Source organism: Papaver somniferum, chromosome 10 (assembly GCF_003573695.1).
Source record: "Papaver somniferum cultivar HN1 chromosome 10, ASM357369v1, whole genome shotgun sequence".
Lineage (NCBI taxonomy): Eukaryota > Viridiplantae > Streptophyta > Magnoliopsida > Ranunculales > Papaveraceae > Papaver > Papaver somniferum.
This window is the reverse complement of record NC_039367.1, coordinates 73,327,353-73,343,495: the sequence shown is the minus strand read 5'-3', so window position 1 is coordinate 73,343,495 and position 16,143 is coordinate 73,327,353. Positions and strand designations below refer to the sequence as shown.

The following is a 16,143-nucleotide window of genomic DNA, read 5'->3' as shown; positions in this document are numbered from 1 at the left end:
AATAATTTCTTCAATCTAAGCAAAATAACATTCATTCAATTCATAATCACATTCATTCAATTCATGTCAGGTTCATATAACAAAAGAACTGAAATGTCTCTAAGTACCAAACTTTTTTTTTTTTTGTTAAGTATCAAATTTCTAAAGGAATACATGGAAGGTTCCAAATTTCTAAGGGAACAAACACAAACTTACTAACTGCCTACAAAACTTGAATACATGGAACTTACAAATCTTGAAGCTCCTTTGTTCTCCACCCTTTCTGATGAAATAGAACATCATTCAAATAACAACAGCTAGTTCATTATATCCTTTGCAGGCTTGCTTTGTTGAAAGCTTGAGCATCAGAAAACTCGATGTAGACAATCCTGCAAAATACAACAGGCAACATTATTATGACAAGTAAATAGCACTCATATACTCTAACTTCTATAGGTAGCCTCAAGTAAGTCAAAGATAGACAATTGCAACACGATATTCCCAGCAACAAAATTCAAGTGCGGCGTTAGTACGAAAAGACAACGGAAACCATGAAACGAATGGTTCTTGGCTCAAATAAATTTCTTCAATGATTGTGTCTATCTAATTAGCTTCCAATAGAAACTACAGATTCAGAAATGCTCCATAATTTAATGGACCATACACGTGTGCTTTAACACAACTAATATTACATATTTCTGCAAGTTTCCTAAGGTAAATAGTTAGTGGAGGAGTACAAGAACCGTTATACCTACTGATAATTGGAATAAAAGCAGAACATATCTAATTAATTAAACAACAAGCAACCTTTTATATTTTTCACAAAAGCATAAACTCTGCATACTTAATAAGCGTCTTGAAAATTCCTAATTGGTGACTGATCCAGATTAGCGGGTATAGATAAAAATAAAAAAGCAAGGGCAAAAAGAAGAGGCTGCTAGTTGAAGTTTTGAAGCCTATTATGTCTGTAATTGGCACTAAGTCAAGCATGTTGCATGCCACACTATATAGCAACCTGCTGATAGGCGCATTTATGTGCCTAAATTCAACCTGCTGATAGGCGCATTTATGTGCCTAAATTGTCCTCAATGTTTCGTATTGTTGGTACTCGTTTTCGTCCTTATTATGGTGTTTTGTGTATTTTTAGGTATTTTTGGAAAATAAATATTGTTGGAAAAATCGGCTCGAAAAATCACTCGGAACACCCCCGAAGGACACTTGGTATACGGAGCCCAGATTTGGTTAAGGGGCACCCCAATTACTAAGGGGCACCCCAAAAAGGCAGTTGCTATTCGCACCCCACAACTGGTTAGGGGGACACCATCTTCTTCGTTTGAAACTTAAAAATTGGCGGGGAAAATGTGGCAGCTCTCTGAGAATTTTCGATCGAAATTTGAAGATGTTATAGTGTGATTCAATGGCTAAAACTTCACGGGAACACTTGACTGAGATATACAAGCGTGGTATGGTCTTCAAAATCATCCGGATTTGGTTGGATAATCGGCAGTGAAGAAAACAGGGTTGCTCGGGTTTTGGTTGCTCCATCACGAGTTCTGTGTAGTTGGCGTGTGGATTGATAGAGTTTTACTTCTGGTAGAACGTGAAAACAATGCCCTGAGAGTATATCGACATCAGCAGGCGTGTGAAGAGGCGAGAAAGGAAAGAAAATTTCCTTTATTATTTTTTCTTTACAGTCGAGATATGGGAAGATTTTCTGGAGTAATGAGCGAAGATTCTTAGTCCAAAGGTGTATAAATAGGCTACTGGGGTCGAGCAGAAAGGAAGATGGATAGTTAGGGAGACTTTAGAAGAGAACTCCATTGTTGCTGCTGGTGAAGAACACACGAAGAACAACGACCCACAGAGAACCGTCGTTCATGCTACAGTGGAGCGGCAGACTTATTTGCACAGTAACAGTGACACTAACGCAGACTTATCTGCAACAGTAACAGCTACACAAACCTTATATCGTTCTTTGTAACAGTTTGGTTTGTAACAGAAATAATTGTTACAAACCCGGTTTAAGCATTATTTCTCCCATTTTCTTCATTTGTAAACCCCTTGAGCAATAAAAATGATTTTTGAGCGTGTTTCCAACATGATGATGAGCTAATTCTCCCACAACCAAGGCAGTGAGGAAGCTATTTACGCATGAATAATTGGTAATCATTTATTTCCTCTAATTTATAATTTATAATTCACTCAATCACTGCTTTTGCAGAGTTTTTAATTGTTTGCAAAAAATTTCTTCATTAGTTGTGATTCAATTTGATAGGTTATGCTTTGTTTAGATAATCTATGCTTAGGGATACAATTAATTTTCGAGATTTTCCAGATTATTTGTGAATTAAGAAATAAGAGTCTTAAAATATAATTAGAGTTTTGGATTGTTTACCATAATTTATTCATGTGTAATAGTGAAATCAGTGTCTTGGTTGTTTTCTAATATCTTGAAGTCAATTTTGTAATAAGTTTTCTTTGTTTTTAAATTTTTATTAAGTCTAAAATTCATTGCCTTCACAAGTCTTAAAAAAACCCTTTTATCACTATCTACAACAACTTTGAAAACACATTAAATTTTTGGCGCCGCCGACGCGGACTTGTATTTAGGATAGAGTTTTTAGATTTATTTTTTATTTTTATTTTTTTTTGTTCTTCTTTACGTTTTTGGGTTTTTGTCTTTTCCTTTCAGATTTTGGGAATTTGGAGCGAAAGAAATTTTTGCCAAAGCTTTTGGAGAATATTTAAAGACTTGAAGTAAAAGACAAGCGAAAGGAGCTAAAGAAGAAGATTTTTTTTTTATATAGAAAAAGAGAGAAAAAAAAGAGAGTGTTATTTTATTAGATTGTATTAGGAATTCTTTTTATTTTGTATTTTTCTTTTTCTTTTTGCACTTTATTTTTTGGACCTTTCTTTTGGACTTTGGACATTTGGACATTAATTTTTTTAAAACCCTACGGAAGGGTAGATTAAATATTAAACTGTTTGCAGAGAAGGACGGTGATTACGATATCACCTCGGCCCCTCGGGTTCGTACACAACATAGGAGTTGTGGCCCGAGTCGACGACAACGGTTCATCCCCCGTCTGGAACGGGAGGTAAGTCTGTCGAAACACTCGCGAATCCCCTGTCAGCGAGTTACTGTATTCCTTCGTTTGCATATATGCTGAGGAACTGAAAACGGTTGTTTTAAATTCCTAGTAAAGGGAAAGGACTGGCCATACAAGATAAGGGTTCGGATTTCATCACCGTTCTCTTCTTGCCCGCCTTAGGAAAACGAAACCAAACGCGAACCTAAGCTTTAAAATTTGGAATAGAACGAGACATATAGGTTAACGAGCTTAGTAGGAAAGTCGTTCGAAAAATATTGGTTACTCTTTTAGCATACTTCGAAGTTCATGATGGTTTCTGTGAGTTGAATGCGTGACTGCGCCGCCTTGTGATAGCGGTGAGGCCTTGGGTATCAAATCTCCACTGAGCTTCCCTCGCCTTAATTCAACTTACTTTGACTTGGATTGATTCCAGAGGGGTTTGCTTAAATTGTAACGAATTCCCTTTCGAAGGATTAGAAGCTGGTCTAGAAACAATCTAAGTGGAGCCATCATGCTTTTTGTTTGCTAGAAATCAGTAGGTTTGCTGTGGTGGAGTCACCCTTGTTTGTGTTTGCATAGAACTTCCCTTCCTTTTAGGACTTTTTTCCTTTTTCTTTTGTTAGTGTATTCCCGAAAGGGCTTGGAAAAGAAATACTTTTGGCCGTTTGATTAGTGACGAGACTAGAAGTTCTTCTTGTGAAAGCGGGGAACTCGAAGACTCTTATTTTGAGAGCCCTGTTTTTGGAAACTTTAGTTTCGAGAATCTGTCTCTTCGTGAGGAAAGTACCCCTAGTACTTCAGCTGTGCCAGCGATGGCAACTTTGAAAGATTACATGTTCCCAACTAGGACCAACCGAGCTTCGTGCATTAAATTTCCAGCCAGTACGGCTAATTTCGAGATAAAACCTAGTATTCTTCAGATGATCCCTATGTTCTTAGGAAAAGATGATGAGAACCCTTATTTTCATATTAGGGACTTTGAGGAAATCTGTTGGACAGTTAGAATAAAAGACCTCACTGATGAAGTTTTGAAACTTAAGATGTTTCCCTTTTCCTTGAGAGATAAAGCCAAGACCTGGCTGAACAACCTACCACCTGAGTCCATTGAAACATGGCAGGAACTTGTTGCTGCTTTCTATATGAAATTCTACCCTAAGCATAAAACTGCAGCTGTTAGGCAGAAAATTAGTGCTAGTGTGCAACAAGAGGGAGAGTCTCTTTATAGGTTTTTAGAGAGATTCAATGATCTCCTATCCCAGTGTCCCCACCATGGATTTGATAAAATGAAACTTGTTGAGATTATTTATAATGGTTTAGACTATTCGACCAAAGCCATGGTCGAGTCTATGTGCGCTGGTGAGTTCACCAGTAAAAATGCTGATGATGCTTTTACCTTCTTAGGAGCTATCGCTGAAAAATCCCAACAGTGGGAGTCTTGTGTTGAACCCCCTAAAAGACTCTTGGTCAATAGAAGTAGCACCAATGTGGTAGATACAAGCTTCGAGTCAGATGCTAAGTTTGCTGCTTTGTCTAGAAGGTTAGAAGCTATGGAATTGAATCAGCCTAATTATAGATCTCTTGTTGAACCTGATGATAGGATTAGAGCCGCTCAAGTCTCTAGTTGTGGAGTAGAGCCCAATAACTCGTTTTGGGAAGGTCATGTTAGTGAAGAACAATCCCATGCTGTCTATAACAACGCTAGGTTTGAGAACCGTCAGAAGTTTGACCCATACTCAGAAACCTACAACCCTGGTTGGAGAAACCATCCTAATTTTTCTTGGTCTAAGGGACAGAATCAAGGTCAGTCTAGTAATTCTCAGCCTCCCCCAGGTTTTGGTTATGCTAAGAACTCTTCAGGTCAACCCTAGTTTCAGAACCCTTCGGATAAAAAGATCACAAGTTTAGAAGACACTCTAGCCTCGTTTATTAAAAACTCTGATAAGATCAACCTAATGGTTGCTCAAGGGATAGAAGAAAGTAAAAATATAGGTTATGCTAACTCCCAAGCTATTTCTGAGTTAAAAAACCAGGTTAGTCAGATAAATGAATCTTTGAGGGAAAAAGGTAAGTTTCCTAGTCAAACTCAACCCAATCCTAAAGCAGAGAAATCGTACAATCATGTGAACTCTATTACAACCCTTAGGAGTGGAAATAAAGTTGACAATAAGGTTGCCATGCCTGATAGTGAACATGTTGTAGTTCACCCTTCTGAGCCAGAAAATGAGGAGACTGATAGAGTCTCTAAAAAGACCAATGAGGGTCCTGCTGAGCCCGTCTTTGTTCCCAGAGCCCCGTTTCCCCAGCTGCTAGTCCAACTAAGAGCGAGTCGAACTTTAATGATATATTGGAGGTTTTTAAGCAGGTTACTATCAACCTACCATTGTTGGATGCGATTAAGAAGATTCCCGCTTATACTAAGTTTCTTAAGGACTTGTGTACACGAAAGCGTAAGCTTAGTGTCCAAAAGAAAGACTTCCTAGCTAGTCACGTGAGTTCCATTATTCAGAATACCACTATTCCTAAGTATAAAGACCCAGGGTCCCCTACCATTTCTTGCACAATAGGTAAATACCGTGTTGAGAAAGCTTTGCTTGACTTAGGAGCCAGTGTGAATTTACTTCCATACCATGTGTACCTCAAGCTAGGACTTGGTGATATGAAACCTACCCAGATGACACTTCAGTTAGCTGATAGGTCCGTTAAAATTCCTCGTGGTGTGATCGAGGATGTTCTTATTGAGGTCGACAAGTTTATTTATCCAGTGGATTTTGTTATCCTAGATACCCAACCTGTCCCTGACCCAGAGAACCAGATACCAGTGATTTTAGGTCGCCCATTTTTAGCAACATCCAATGCGATCATTAATTGTCGAACTGGTATTATGAATTTGTCTTTTGGTAATATGACTATTGAGATGAACGTCTTTCATATTAGTAAGCTACCCTCTGAACTAGATGACTCGAGCATAGAAGAGGTAAACATGATAGGAACATTAGTCGAGGAGTTATTACCAAACACTTTATTAGAAGATCCGTTAGAGAAATACCTAGCTCACTTTGGGATTGATTTCGATGATGATAATGTGATTAATGAGGTGAATGCTTTGTTAGATTCAACCCCTTTGTTAGACATTAGTCACGTATGGAAACCTAAGTTCGAACCACTACCAGTTTCTAAGTCTACCCTCGTTCCTTCGTTAGAAGAGCCTCCTAAGTTGGACCTAAAACCATTGCCAGATACCCTGAAGTATGTGTTTTTAGGCCCGCCTGAAACTTTACCCGTGATTGTTACTTCTGACTTGGATAGTGATCAGGAAAGTAGGCTAGTGACCGTCCTTCAAAACAATAAGGAAGCTTTAGGGTGGACCATATCAGACATTAAGGGTATAAGTCCAACTGTTTGTATGCATCAGATCTATTTATAGGAAGATACCAAACCTTCTAGGGAGATGCAACGAAGACTAAACCCTAATATGAAAGAAGTAGTTCGAACCGAGGTTCTTAAGCTGTTAGATGCAGGCATTATCTACCCCATTTCAGACAGTAAGTAGGTCAGCCCCGTTCAGGTTGTTCCCAAGAAATCCGGTATTACTGTAGTCCAGAATGATAACAATGAGTTAATCCCGACCAGAGTGACCACGTTTTGGCGTGTTTTTATTGACTATAGGAAATTGAACAAGGTCACTAGGAAGGACCACTTTCCCCTTCCCTTCATCGACCAAATGCTAGAGAGATTAGCTGGACATAGTCATTACTGTTTTCTAGATGGCTACTCAGGCTACAATCAGATCGTTATTGCCCCAGAAGACAAAAAAAAACTACTTTTACTTGTCCCTTTGGTACCTTTGCGTATAGACGCATTCCTTTCGGGCTATGTAACGCCCCTGCGACTTTTCAGCGTTGCATGATGAGCATATTTTCCGATATGGTAGAAAAGTTTTTAGAGGTCTTTATGGATGATTTTTTAGTGTGTGGTTCGTCTTTCGATGAGTGCTTTGCATCATTTGTCATTAGTGTTGACTAGGTGTAAGGAAAAGAATCTAGTGCTTCATTGGGAGAAATGTCATTTCATGGTTCGATCAGGAATTGTCTTAGGGCATATCGTATCTTCTAAGGGTATAGAGGTAGATAAAGCCAAAGTTGGCCTTATCAATACTTTACAGGTCCCAAAAACCGTAAGAGATATTAGGTCATTCTTAGGGAATGCAGGTTTTTATCGTCGATTCATTAAGGATTTTAGCTTGATTTCTAGACCTCTTTGCAACTTGCTTGCAAAAGATGTTAAGTTTGTCTTTGATGATGCTTGTTTAGAGGCTTTTGAGAAGCTTAAGACTTTACTCACTACCGCCCCCATAGTCCAGACACCCAACTGGAACTTACCCTTTGAGATCATGTGTGATGCTTCAGATTATGCTATTGGTGTTGTGCTAGGTCAGCGAGAAAACAAATTACTTCATGTGATTTACTATGCTAGCAAAACTCTGAATGATGCCCAGGTGAACTATACCACTACCGAGAAGGAACTGTTAGCCATTGTGTTTGCCTTAGACAAGTTTAGACCCTATCTCTTAGGTTCTAAGATCATCATATATACTGATCATGCTGCTTTGAAATATCTTTTGTCTAAGAAGGATACGAAACCTAGATTGATTAGGTGGATACTTTTGTTGCAAGAGTTTTCTCCAGAAATTAGAGACAAAAAGGGTGCCGAAAATGTAGTAGCAGACCACTTGTCTAGGCTAGTTGTTGATTCCCCTGATGATTCCCTTCCTATAAGGGATAGTTTTCCTGATGAACAACTTTTCTTTGTTACCCAAGCACCTTGGTATGCGAATATAATGAATTATCTTGTTACTGGTCGAATGCCCCAACATTGGGGTAAACAAGATCGTTCTAGGTTTTTATCCGAGGTCAAGCACTTCTTTTGGGATGATCCTTATTTATTTAAGTATTGTCCAGACCAAATTATTAGGAGATGTATACCTGAGAGTGACTAGTACAGTATTATTTCCTTTTGTCATGATCATGCTTGTGGGGGTCACTTTAGTTCTAAGAAGACTGCTGCTAAGATATTGCAGTGTGGATTCTATTGGCCTTCGTTGTTTAAAGACTCCCATAGTTACTGCGTTACTTGTGAGCGTTGCCAGAAATTAGGAACCATTTCCCGTAGGAGCATGATGCCCTTGAACCCTATTTTAGTTGTTGAGGTCTTTGATGTGTGGGGTATTGACTTTATGGGTCCGTTTCCTAATTCTTTGGGTAACCTATACATCCTTGTCACCGTAGACTATGTCTCTAAGTGGATTGAGGCGGTTGCGTGTAAAACCAATGACCATATGGTTGTGATTTATTTCTTGAAAAATAATATTCTTACACGTTTTGGTACACCGCGAGCTATAATTAGTGATGGTGGGTCGCACTTTTGTAATGGACCTTTTAGGCTTTTGATGAAGAAATATGGTATTACACATAAGGTAGCTACCCCGTATCATCCACAGACTAGAGGTCAGGTTGAGGTTTCCAATAGGGAGATAAAACGTATATTAGAGAAAACAGTTAATCCTAATCGGAAAGACTGGTCGTCTAGGCTTACTGATGCCTTATGGGCTTACCGTACTGCGTTTAAGACCCCCATTGGAATGTCGCCTTATCGTCTAGTGTATGGCAAGGCATGTCATTTACCTGTCGAGTTAGAACATAGAGCTTATTGGGCTGTTAAACAGCTAAACTTTTCTCTTGACAAGGCAGGAGCCCATAGGAAACTCCAGCTCAATGAGTTGGACGAGATTCGTATAGATGCTTACAATAGTGCGAAGGAGTATAAGAACAAAATGAAACTTGTGCATGATAGAAATATGTTAAGGAAGTCATTTTATCCAGGTCAAAAAGTTCTTCTGTATGATACCCGCTTGCACCTTTTCCCTGGGAAGTTACGTTCTCGGTGGACGGGTCCTTTTATTGTTCGCACTGTCTTTCCTCATGGAGCTGTTGAGATCAAGACACCGGATGGTAGTAGTTCTTCGAAGGTTAATGGTCATAGATTGAAACCCTTTTTAGAGCCCTTTCCAACAGGTGATGTTGAGGAGGTCCCTCTGCAGGACCCTGTTTACCCTTGATTGACCATCGAGGCGATTGTATGTTGTATATTAGTTTTTGATTTCTCTCTTCACCCAGGTACTATCTTTCCGACTTCTCTCTTTACTGATTCCTCATGTTACTTTACTTTTTGGTATTTCTCTTTCATTAGAAACATTGAGGACAATGTTAGATTTAAGTTTGGGGGTGGGGAAGAACTTTTTAGTTGCACTTTTGAAACTTCTAGCGTCACATGGTATCCGGTTAGCTAAGTTTACATATTGTTTCTCACCGAAAAGATAGAAATTGGAATGCTAGGGATAACAACCTTTTGAGACATTAGAGAAAAAGACATTGAGATCCTTGAAATTCAGGAGAGAACTTGTTCCTTTTAGAGGGTAACCGTGATGTACCTAACCATACATGATGGAAAGTCAAGTAGGCCAGGAAATGCCAGAAAGACAAAGCAACCTCACAATGTAGTCTTAGTTACTGGATTGCGACTCTCTCTCAGTAGAAACTTATCATCATCAACAAGCGGAGCGACATCAAAATCTATGAAGAAAGTTGAAGACGTTTTAGGTTTAGAAGCAACAATAGAAGAGAATAATTCAAAAATCAAAGTTGAAGTTATAAGAGCAAATGATATAAGTTGTTAGAATCCATGATACCAAGACATCACAAGTTGCGAAGATCCAAGTTTTGAAAGTCCTTCTCTCATGGCCACGTAAATATTTGTCTTGTAATTTTTTGTTCTCAAAAAAAAATAAAAAAAATAAATAAAAAATGAAAAATAAATAAAATGAAACATCATTACGCTCTTTTTGTTCAATTAAGGCCATAGGGAAGAAGAAATTTATAAGTCAAGCAAGAAATCGAAGAGAAGAGTTAATTGTCAAGGTTCTATGAGGTTCGAGAGTTTATCATCAACAGTTGAAGACCGAAGAAGGCGTTGTTTCTACTGAGCACTGTGAGAGAGTCGAAGAAAGATGCATTTTGGTTGCTTTGTTAGTCTGCTTTCAATCTGGCACAAAATCTTTCTAGCACTGGTTTAACTCATCACACGTAATTAGTCCAGTTGTGTAGCAGATGTCCCTCTCATTTTTATCTCTCTCCTAATATTATCCAGCTGTAAAGCAGCGGACGCATCTTACAATGTTTATCTAGCTGTGTAGCGGATATCTCTTTATCTAGCAGTCGTGTGGATGTGTCTCCCCTTTTCTTCAGTCAGCTTTAGAGCTGACACCTTTAATTTCTCTGGCATTCTACTTACTTGGAGATAGGTTGAGAATATGTATGTCCTCATGGCTCTTTGGATACTTGTGACCAATTAGAAGTCATGGTTTTTGTGGGTACACCTCTGTTAAACCCACCCGAGACCAACTCGGTTTTATTTTTTTAGTTGTACTCGAGGACTAGCAAATAATAAGTTTGGGGGTATTTGATAGGCGCATTTATGTGCCTAAATTGTCCTCAATGTTTCGTATTGTTGGTACTCGTTTTCGTCCTTATTATGGTGTTTTGTGTATTTTTAGGTATTTTTGGAAAATAAATATTGTTGGAAAAATCGGCTCGAAAAATCACTCGGAACACCCCGGGAGGACACTTGCTATACGGAGCCCAGATTTGGTTAAGGGGCACCTCAATTACTAAGGGGCACCCCAAAAAGGCAGCTGCTATTCGCACCCCACAACTGGTTAGGGGGACACCATCTTCTTCGTTTGAAACTTAAAAATTGGCGGGGAAAATGTGGCAGCTCTCTGAGAATTCTCGATCGAAATTTGAAGATGTTATAGTGTGATTCAATGGCTAAAACTTCACGGGAACACTTGACTGAGATATACAGGCGTGGTATGGTCTTCAAAATCATCCGGATTTGGTTGTATAATCGGCAGTGAAGAAAACAGGGTTGCTCGGGTTTTGGTTGCTCCATCACGAGTTCTGTGTAGTTGGCGTGTGGATTGATAGAGTTTTACTTCTGGTGGAACGTGAAAACAATGCCCTGAGAGTATATCGACATCAGCAGGCGTGTGAAGAGGCGAGAAAGGAAAGAAAATTTCCTTTATTATTTTTTCTTTACATTCGAGATATGGGAAGATTTTCTGGAGTAATGAGCGAAGATTCTTAGTCCAAAGGTGTATAAATAGGCTACTGGGGTCGAGCAGAAAGGGGGATGGATAGTTAGGGAGACTTTAGAAGACAACAGAGTTGAGAAATCAAAGTTGCAGAGAACTCCATTGTTGCTGCTGGTGAAGAACACACGAAGAACAACGACCCACGGAGAACCGTCGTTCATGCTACAGTGGAGCGGCAGACTTATTTGCACAGTAACAGTGACACTAGGGCAGACTTATCTGCAACAGTGACAGCTACACAAACCTTATATCGTTCTTTATAACAGTTTGGTTTGTAACAGAAATAATTGTTACAAACCCGGTTTAAGCATTATTTCTCCCATTTTCTTCATTTGTAAACCCCTTGAGCAATAAAAATGATTTTTGAGTGTGTTTCCAACATGATGATGAGCTAATTCTCCCACAACCAAGGCAGTGAGAAAGCTATTTACGCATGATTAATTGGTAATCATTTATTTCCTCTAATTTATAATTCACTCAATCACTACATTTGCAGAGTTTTTAATTGTTTTCAAAAAATTTCTTCATTAGTTGTGATTCAATTAGATAGGTTATGCTTTGTTTATATAATCTATGCTTAGGGATACAATTAATTTTCGAGAATTTTCCAGATTATTTGTGAATTAAGAAATAAGAGTCTTAAAATATAATTAGAGTTTTGGATTGTTTACCATAATTTATTCATGTGTAATAGTGAAATCAGTGTCTTGGTTGTTTTCTAATATCTTGAAGTCAATTTTGTAATAAGTTTTCTTTGTTTTTAAATTTTTATTAAGTCTAAAATTCGTTGCCTTCACAAGTCTTAAAACAACCCTTTTATCACTATCTACAACAACTTTGAAAACACATTACCTGCACAATACAATGCACCCAGCAAATCCTTTTGAACTAGTGGATAATTCAACAATTCTATCTAGTAACTTGTAAGAATCATATAAGCAGAGGTCAGCAAGAATGGGCAAACAAGTCATACATGGACTAAAATAAAAGGTAAGGGAACACCTCCTGAAGGTGCATTCCATGAACAATATAACTGCTCATTCCGTTGAATCAGGTTCTGAAGACCTACAAACTTGAGAAAAATATAGAGAGGTTAGTGAACAAAGTTTGACCATCTAGAATCTAGCAGTTCTGTCGAAAATTAAAAATTCTCCTCAGTAGAAACTACTACTATATCCTATAGACCAAAGTATACATGAAAAAACAAACAATCTTCTACCAAAACTCAGAAATTTTTCGTAAGGAGGAGCGAAAATAAAGTGGAAATCTTACTTGCTCCTCTAGTTCTAGAAAATATGCAGCATACAGTATAATATTTATGAGTCAAGAATCAGAAAATGTTAGAGCTAGAAGCCTGGAACATTTATCAGGAATTCACAAGTTTGTATAAACCTTAAGCTCATCAACATCATTTGGGCCAGTGCGAGGCAGGCCCCTCCATTGTATCTCTCTGTTTTTATCCTTATATATGATATCCATTTCCATGAGAACATTCATAGCATCATACATTCTCCGTCGTATATTTTTCTCATCATATTGTTGCTGCAAGAAACTTAAAGAACCCATCCTCTAGAATCTGCCCCAAAAGCTTTAGTCATTGCACAAGGTTCTTCTACTGGAAGACCTGCATCCTGTTTTTCTTTGATCTCATCTTGGGCCTTCTTGAGCTTCTCCTGTAGTGTTGAGCATAACAGCCGAGTAAATTCTAATATCTTAACTACCTAGTACATAGTTTTAAAAGAGTTGAAATAACTGTAAAGTAAACTGACTCACAGCGAACGACACCATGCTAGGTAAAATAGAACCACCTTCTTGCGTATGCGCTTTAACCCACACATCCTCAGGAGTGATCATTGCACCAGGATTTTCGGCCTCCTAAATTTACAAATACAATGTAAAATCATATAGTTGTCCATAAGGATGTTGAGTTAAGTTGTGAACATAATTGAGTTACAGGTAGTTGCGAATATACGTACCAGTTCAGCTCTCACCAAAGCATGAGGTTTGCGACCACTACAATGTGTGTATCCATATTGTTCTCTTTTCCTCTTTTCCTCAATTTTACTTTGCTTTGTCTTTCTTCTCTTTCATTTTCGCAAAATTTTATCCAATCCTATTCTTTCACATTTGGCGGAAAATTTAGAATCCTTTCTTCATGAGTAGGGACAGGGTCATAGTAGGCAAGGCGTAACTCAGACTTGAATATCCTCCATGGACCAGAACCGACCTTCAGAATATTTTCCTTTGATGTCTCAGGTACATCATATTCATCCTGGAAAGACAGAACAAATTAATGCCTTAATGATTTGCAACAATGATAAAAGAAGTTAAATGACGAGTGAAAAAAATCATGTCTCGAGTAAGTATTGTACCTTAAGGGTTTTACAAATATCATCCTTATACTTTGGAGGCACAACATCCCAGCTTTTATATGAAATAGGCACATGTGTACGAGCCAAGCCGCCTCTCCGGTGACCTAATGTTGTTGCGTTCCTTGAAACTGGTTGTCCATATTCATTGACCTCTACTGCTGACATACCCTGTGAAATTCAAACATCAAAATAGGGAAAACCAAACAGAGCTAAATGAGAGCATCCACGTTAACAAAAGAGAGCTACCTAACTCCTCCTGCAAACAATGTACAATATGGTGATTCGTCCCGCACCTAGAATCCAGAGACACCTAGTCATACAGTAAAACCTGCACAATGCACTTTGATTAAAACTTACTTCATCTTCAACTTCTAACAACCTTGTAAACAACACGGTCTAAGTTTCGGGGTGCATAAAACACTCATCTTTGATTCAAATTAAACAACCAATAGTTCTTTAGAAATATAGCAATCTCATCTACAATTTTCGTAAGACATAATGAACTAAATCAATCTCTAACATACCTATAAAAGTCCATAAAGATGCCTACTCACAACAGATACAAGCAAATTCCAGATTTCATGATAAACTCTAAAGTCAATCAACATAAGTCTCGATAGATTGGTAATTCAATATACTGTAAAACCTACGTAAGAACTAAGATTTATATCCACTTATAGAAACCATTCTTGTGACTTAACCTAGAAACTAAGGCTAATACCAGTTGTAGATTGTCAATTTTCCTTGGAAACAGAACTGCCATAGTGCAGGACAGTTGTTACACAAACTAACACACTTCAAAATACATAATCCTATCTGTAGTATCGAATGACATGCTAGAATTCTAGTTCAAAAGTTAACTGATACTTAGCAGTAGAAGTATTAAGCTAGATTAAGAAACATACATGTCAAAATCCCTGGAAAAATAGAGTTGATCACAGATGTTGAACATCAATACTGAAATGGGAATATCTTACATTGAGTAGCTCAGGGAATGCCACTAAAGATTACAGTTGATTCATCTTTCAAAGGACTAAAATTTATGAAAAGAAACCATGATTCAGTTCAATAACTAAAGTGTCTAGGTTCAGGATGAGAAGTCACATGACAACATAAGAAATTCCTGAGATAATGTGGTTTGTTTCAATTCAAATAACCTTCTTATGAAAACTAACACTTTTGGTAACTTATAAGATCATAGCATACTTAATTCTAAGTTCTAGCAGAGTTCCGCCCCTATCATGAAACAACAGTTAAGAACAACACATATCAAGCCATGGCAGTATCACAAAAAAAATATGAATAAAGTGTTCACTTCAATTCGACTAACTTCCAGGTAGAGTCCTAAAGTTAAAACAAGATGCAAATGAGTCATTTTTTTTGAGATTCAGAACTATCATGAGAGTATGACAGTTGAAAATGAAACTCCTCAAAACGTAACAACCAATAAGTGAACTGAAATTTAACACCAAACTGAGATCGTCACTCAGAGGTGTATGTTGATCAAGGAATTATCTCTAATCCAGTTCAAAATATGACATGTCTACAAACATGCCAACTCAATTCTAAACATCCTAATAGTAATCTGGAACAAGACTTCTAACATAAATTAGCTAACTTGCTGTAGAACCCAAACTTCATGACGAATAATAAATTTCGGGAAAGCCTAATTTCAAACTTTATCAGATCATATCTCCTTCCACAACTCAGAACTACATAGATAAGAATTCAAATTCAATAACAACCCTAAGTCTCACAAATACAGATTGAGAAAGCTATGTAGAAGTAAGAATTGTAGAATCAATCAATATTTCATCTTACCCAATTCAATCGGCCGAAACAAAAACTTTCAAGGTAGAATTCGTACCTTCAATCCCAAAATAAGAACAACAAAGATTCCCTTTTGATTTCTCCTGATCGACCACTGAGATTGACTAACTCAAATATTCAAAACCAACACCTTTCCTTCATATGAAACAAATCGTTTTAGATTAACGGATTAAAAACTGGAAAAACTAAAAATAAAGATGAAACGAAGCCCTAAAAAACAGATCGATTAAAAAAAAGATGAACCCTAAAAATCTAAAAAAAAATCGGTTAACACTTATACAGATTGATGATTGATAGGTATTGAAAAGATTCAACAGATTTCTGTGATGTTTCTCGGCTAATACGATCTCTGTGATTGAAACCCTAGTTTCATTGCCTGAGAGGAAGAACAGATGCAGAGCAGAAGAGACAAAAATGAAAAATGAAACTAAACCACGATTTTCTTTCAAATGCTAGGTTATCCATAGAATTCACGCATGTGAATGGCACACTCGTGGGGAGGAAATATCCTCTTCTATAACTCATCGTGGGTGGAAATATAATGGTACGCATGTGAGTGGCACACACACATACTCAAGGTGTTACGAACCAAGTGTGACCAAGCGTGTGAGTGGAACGCCTATAAAAAATTTAGTAACAGCTAAGCTCTGTTACGAATTTT

The 16,143-nt window shown here is 37.7% G+C and overlaps 1 long non-coding RNA gene across 3 annotated transcripts; it reads right to left on the bottom strand.

The window, feature by feature from the left end:
* Nucleotides 1–12,094: 12,094 nt before the first annotated feature.
* On the bottom strand, nt 12,095–15,894 carry LOC113315269. Of its 3 annotated transcripts, none has more exons than XR_003342892.1 (7): nt 15,520–15,894; nt 13,899–13,980; nt 13,653–13,820; nt 13,257–13,552; nt 13,054–13,155; nt 12,673–12,953; nt 12,095–12,352 (listed from the first exon to the last, which is right to left on the bottom strand). It is a non-coding gene; the product is annotated as an uncharacterized LOC113315269 (long non-coding RNA). The 3 variants fall into 3 exon arrangements; XR_003342893.1 differs by having other exon boundaries at nt 12,095–12,345; XR_003342891.1 differs by lacking the exon at nt 12,095–12,352 and having other exon boundaries at nt 12,429–12,953.
* Nucleotides 15,895–16,143: the final 249 nt, after the last annotated feature.